Genomic DNA, 6,886 nt, shown 5'->3' with positions numbered 1-6,886 from the left:
AGAAGTCTTCCTACATACACTTGTAGAGATGACTTCAATTGACTCTTCGACTTCATCTATATGTTCCATCAATTCCGAGGATTGCTGATATACAAGACAATCAAAACAATTATGAGCAAAGGACAATTCCAAGAGAATAAAAAGAGAAATAGCAATTCATAATCAGAACCAGAAATCAAAAATTAAAAATATATATAATCATGAAAAATGGGAAAAGGAAAGGGTCACTGACTCACTGCTACAAAGAACATACTGAAAGCAAAGAAAAGAAAAATTCAAAGTATATTCGAAATGAAAATAAAAAAAGCAAAAAAATAAGAGATAAAGTTTGAATTTTCAGATTATTTTAGCAAGAAACAAAAACCCATATCAGAAAAATCATTCATATACTTCAGTTCGATCAATAACCCTAGAATTTGGATTTTAGAAAAACTCACCATGTGAAGCGAATATAATAAGTTTGACTCTTTAGCTGCATTCTCTAAATCCAATTATATGACAGTGGATGTCAAATTGATAGAAAGTTGAATGTCAAATTGATAAAAAGTTGATAGAAAAATAGAAATTGGTTGCGTTGGATGTCAAATTGATAAAAAAAAAACTAAAATTTACTTGGTTGGCTTACATTATTACCTATTTAGTAACTAAAATATAACATATTTAATTTGTATAGCTATTACTTTTTTACCACTGATCTGATAACTTCCATCACCCCTAAATCTAAGCCAAAAAAAGTCTCTCTCTCCTATCGCCTAAATAGGGGTGTTCATGGTTCGGTTTGGATCGGTTATTGGTTAAAATCATAACCAAACCAATTTAGTCGGTTTTTAAATATCTAAAACCATAACCAAACCAAGTAAAAAAATAACCACCGGTTTGGTTATTGTCGGTTTGGTTCGGTTTTTCGGTTTATGACTAGCCGTGACAATTTAAATATTCTCTCTCTACATTCTTCAAATTTCTTATGAAACTCTTTTTTCCTCATAGCCCACAAGGGTGAACTTTGCTGCATATTGAGGGAAAGACACGCTGTTGGCAAATCAGGTGGACCAAACTTGCAACGCAGTTTAGATTCAAAAGAACAAGTCAAACAGAGGTTTCAAAATACAAATAACCCTTATGCTTACGACTTATTAGAGTTGGGCTTGGATTGTTGGACATATTCTTTTAAGACATGGGCCTTAAAAATAAGTAGACCAAAATTAAATTAATAATTAAAAGGTATAAAATATCTTTAATTATTTATGAAAAGCTAATATTATACATATAAATAATTATAAATTTTATGTATATAATTATCGGTTTGGTTCGGTTATTTATTCGGTTATTTTTTACTATAACCATAACCAAACCAAATATTATCGGTTTTTCAAATTTAAAACCAAACCAAACCAAACCAAACTAAACCAAATGTCGGTTATTTTATTCGGTTTGGTTAAATTTTCGGTTTGGTTTTGGTTTTAACCAAAACTGTGAACAGCCCTACCCCTAAATACACACCATTATGCCCAAAATCCCTTAATTTCCTCCAATTTTAAATCAGTTTTACAATAGTTCATTTTCCTTGTTTATCTCTAATTAACTACTCATTAATTTCACTCATAATTCAAATTTAATTCCCAAAAAAGGTAAGATTCTATACTGATTTTTACGTTTCACCTTGTATTTAACTTATACATTCATGTTGTATTTTCAGTATATTTAGTTCGTTTGTATTTTTTAGTTCAGTTATTACATATTTGTGACTTAACCAGATCTATATTTTATGTGCATTTTAAGTATATTTTGTATTGTTATTTTTTTCACATATTTCTTCAGTTAATTCATGTTTATTGTTCTTCTCCATAACTGTAATTTTTTGTAGTATATTTAACCATTTAAATACAGTCGAAATATACAACAAATATAACTTAGATATATTCCATAAGTCCACTTTTAATGTACAGTGTGTTACAGAAGTTAAAATTTCATCTAAATACAATCCCAATATATGTAAAACATATGTGAAATATAGTTAACAGTAAACCAAAATAAGTAGTATCTAACAGATCAGTCAAAATGCAACTAAAATATAGCCAAAATATATACAAAATACAACTATTAAAACATAAATCCAAAACAAAAGATCAAATCAGTTTATATAGAGTAGACTTTTCAAATCTTATTAAACCACCAATATAACATAACATCTTGTTAGCTGTTTGAATGAGATATGAGATCAGATATGGAATGGGAGGATATTTGCGAGAATCGGGGAACATTAAAAACTGATTTTAATTTAAATTGGAATATATTTTGTTTCCATAAATATAGCACTTTCAGTTTTCTCAGCGTGTGTATTTCCGCTATATTTATCCTATATTTAAGTCGACGCATCTACTAGCTAAATATAGGGTCCTCCAGCTACGAATTGTAAATGTAGAACATGTAGTTATAGGTTGTTAGAAGGAGCTAAAAGGTAACTGCTTTTGAAAATTTTACTAAAAAAAAGTGAAGAGGTGAAGAGAAAGTTAAATGATTTAACCTAGTTGAAATAGTTTAACCCGTTGGGCTGTGTTGGATGTCAACCCACTGGGTTACATCTATTAAGCCCATTTTTTACCCAATCTCCAGCGGGTCTTTTTGGATTTAACCCAATATAAACCATATTCTATTTTATTATTAACCCAGCCCATTCAAATCTAAGTGGATTGGGCGGGTTGGGCTGGTTGTGCCTACTTTTGCCGGCCCTAATATTTTGTATTCAAAAGGGGAAAAAAAGTTTACTCTTTCGAAGGGAAATAGCTCTCCCTCAAAAGTTTGTTTTAGGCTTGAAGCCCTCTTTGTTTTGATCGAATGTTTCTAGTGATTAACCCTGTTACCTGAGAATATCGTTGAGTGCAAGCGAACTTTTCTTCGTCTCATGTTATTTCATCATGCTTTATGTTTCAATTTCTAGCAATATAGTTTAGTTATTTTTCTTATTTTTAGTTTCTTAGGTGTGTTATTGTGGCATCCTGTTCTGTTGAGTTAGCTGAAGCATTTTAATGTTTAAATTCCCTGAGTCACAAGCCATGTTTGCCCAAAGATTGGAGCATAAATCTTCATTTTTTCAAAAAAAAAATTGAAGTGACAAATCATAGTTTATTTTGAATCAAACTCTTACTATCTGAGTTGTGAACAAAAATGCTTTTTCCAAGTTAGGTCTTTAATTATCTTAGTTTACTAAAGACTTTCCTAAAGAATGTTGAGCTTCTCTCCTAAACAACCAGCCTTGTTTCTCCTGAAAACATATTGTGACCATTTGATGCGATAACATGGCCTCTTAGTTTGAAATTTCAGTTTCAGTTATTATTTGTTTATTAGAAACTGCTTGTTGAGTTTGCAATTGAGATGTTTGTAACCTGCAATGTTGGGAATAATTAATTTATGGTGATTAGTGAAATATCTGCTTGCCTTTGTTATTACCAACAATGTTTCTTTTGGATGTTGGTGGAGTTCAAAATTAAACTGGAAGGATTAGTGTGCGATCTAAAAATTTAGTATCATAGAAGTGTTGTTTGTTTAAGTGTTATTTGGTTAAATATTAGTAGCAAACATTGTCTTTGATTTATCATATGTTGAGTAGAATACTGTCACGACCCAACCCCGTAGGCCGTGACTAGTGCCCGATCTGGACACCCGACACGTCTATCAAATGCTATCTCAAATTCTATCAAACGCATTCAAGTATATAGCAGAAGCCGACAAGGCTTTATTTCAAAGTTAGATAATTTCCAGAAAAATTTCGGCAGAGTTTCCTTTGTTTTACAGACTATCCAAAATAAGCCTGCGCACAGAAAATACCAACAGAAGACCACACAGGGCCACGAAGCAACATTTAAACATATGCGGGCCGGCCGCCGCGGCGAATGGGATCGCCCAAACACAACATAAGCACACATCTGTAAAGAAAGACCCCAATCCACAAACATGTCCACAGACCTCTAAACAGACCGACAGAATCATATGACGGGACAGGGCCCCGCCGTACCCATGGACGAGAATATACATATACAGTAATGACAGACTGTACCAAAAGATGGGCTCTGAATAAAAGAGCGCTCCAAATGGCAGAAAAGATATCCTAGACGGACGGATCAGCAAACCTGTCGTCGGTACCTGCGCGGCATGAAAACGCAGCCCCCGAAGAAAGGGGGTCAGTACGAAATATGTACTGAATATGTAAAGCCTGAATTACAGAAACAAAATCATAACTGGTACAGAACGTACAGAAAGTAAACAGAAAACCCAAAGTATCAGATACATATTTTCAAAACATGCAGAGTGTGTACAGAAACATATGTCATATCACATCCGGCCCCTGCCACGGGACTCGGCAGACAGAACGTGGCCACCCTCCCGACGCTGGTGCCACAACACAGAAGAATCAGAAAAGGGGCATAACCCCGTATCATAATATGTCATATCAGACGGCCATAGTAAATCATGTCAGAACAAGCGTACATGGCACGGCATACTCCACAAACCCATGTACGCGTATACCTGCCCCCTCACATCGAGGCACGGCGAACAATGCAAAGGATCACGCTTGACAACATATCCTGGCCCGGGCTCAGTGTGGGAAACATTGGGGCATCCACGAGTAGAGTAGTGAGAAACTAAATGCAGTTAAAATATCATAAATATTTTCAGAGACTCGATGAGGCATATCAATGACAAACCAATTCAATGAAGTCAGACGGGATCGTAATAAGTGGGTTTCAGATGTCATAATGAATTACAGAAGCATAACCTTTCTGAAGTCGTTCCAAGTGCCAAAACAATTTATAAGACTTAAGGAAATATTTAAAATAGTTTATGTTTAGTAGTTAAAAGAGCAGTCAGAACATTCCTTTCAAAAACCGTTCGAAAACAGGCCTTAAGTACAATAAGGGTAAAACCGGGAATAGTGGGCCCACCTCGGGACAAGCAAGGCGGTGGGCTCAAATTACATATTTTAAGCTTATGGGGTCACCTACAAAGGTTCTACGAACGTTCTATAGCTTCCCAAGTGGTTTAGAGAAAGTTTGCATAATTTCCAAGAAAGCACACCAAAAGAGTTCAATCTTACTGAACGAAAAAGTGATATTTTCACTTGCGGATTCCGAGGGGCAGAAAGTCTTTCGAGGCCCGAATCCGATTCTAATACGCTTAGGCATGCCAAAAGAAGGATCGGGTAGCTTTACATACCTTTTGAGCTTTTTAAACCTATCCAAGCCCACTCCCCGTTTCGTCGAAAATCTGCAAATGGTCACATTTACCAATTGTAAGGTATAGATGCTACGAATTCAATTCAACTCGTATTTGTCTACCGAAATTTCGGCAGCACTTCCCCTATACATATAGCACCCCCGAGAATTCAACTCGGCTCAAAATCATCAACAACAACCCAAACAACAACATCAACAACAACAACAATCACTATAAACGCAATATAACTTATTTAGCCATCTTTTCAATACAATATCATAACCTTCACTTTAACCTTAACTTTCAAACTAATCTCAATGATTTCACATTCATTATCAATCTAGATCACCACAACATAGTTTAGAAGCATTTCATATCGTTTCCTCAAATTATACACACGATATACATAATATACAAACTTTCCGCCAAAGTCCTAACTCGTTCAAAACTTCTAATCTTTGGCATACATATTCACAACATGATTCCAACTTCCAAATCTATCAATGATCATCATAATTTGCAACCTAATAACTTCATTTTCATAATGTCGTAAAATCGTACTAAAGCAACATAAGTTTCTACATTTCATTTCAAAGAAAACTCATATCATGTTACTTTCATTTACATTGCAAGAATCACAATAACACAACTAACACACTAAACAAACTTAATCCATTTCCATTCCACACACTCCACACCACACGGCCATATACTCTTTTTATCAACTTCAACTCAATTCATTCAACGTTCATTCCCAATATGCATTTCACTACCACCACAACTAGAATATAACATGAATTCAACACATTATGGCTATACAATATACACATGCACACGGCTACACATATATACCACACACCCACTTTGCAAACTTCCATTTCTTCATACAATCAACACATTTCTACATACTACAACACAAACAAGACTTCATAATACAATAAAAAGGAATGAATCCTCACCTTTTTCTCTAGTCTTCTTCACTTGGACAATTGATCAAATTGATGAACCAAGGCCTCTTTCTTCCAAACCAACTACACCAAGTTGAGAAGGGTACTCAATTTAGTAGGAAAACCACAAAAGAAAAATTTTTGGAGCAATATTTTTGATAGCCAATTTTTCCTTGCCAAAGCCGAAACCCCCCTTTTGTTTTGCTCTTGTTCTTTTGTTTTTTTGTTCTTTCTTCAATCTTCTAAAGGATGAAGATGATATATAATAAGTATAATATGGTCCCCCTTAGTTAATTTATCACATGGAAATTACTTTGGGCCATGGGTTTGGGCCATAGTTGGCCGGCCACCCCATCTCTCTTTGGGCCTCATTTCAATTCTCATTTTGAGCCCAATTGGCTTGTATATCATATTTTGTAATTCCCGAAACTAATTTTTCGAAATTCCAAAATTTCCCTTAGTCTTCCTCGACACTTCCACATTAATATTCTTTCACAAACAACTCATGTTAGATGTAATCAATTATGACTTTATCTCATACAAGTCAAGACTATTTCTAATTTTCCAGATGTGCGGAAACGCGGGATATAACATCCTCCCCCCCTTTAGAACATTCGCCCTCGAATGTTAAATTAATCTTATAGGGTTTAAAAAAATATTCTGGGGGAAGTTTCTGTTTATAGACAGCACATATGACACTCATTCATTATTGAAATGGAATTAAGCAA

The sequence above is a fragment of the Lycium barbarum genome, chromosome 6 (assembly GCF_019175385.1).
Source record: "Lycium barbarum isolate Lr01 chromosome 6, ASM1917538v2, whole genome shotgun sequence".
Lineage (NCBI taxonomy): Eukaryota > Viridiplantae > Streptophyta > Magnoliopsida > Solanales > Solanaceae > Lycium > Lycium barbarum.
This window is presented reverse-complemented; position numbering follows the sequence as displayed.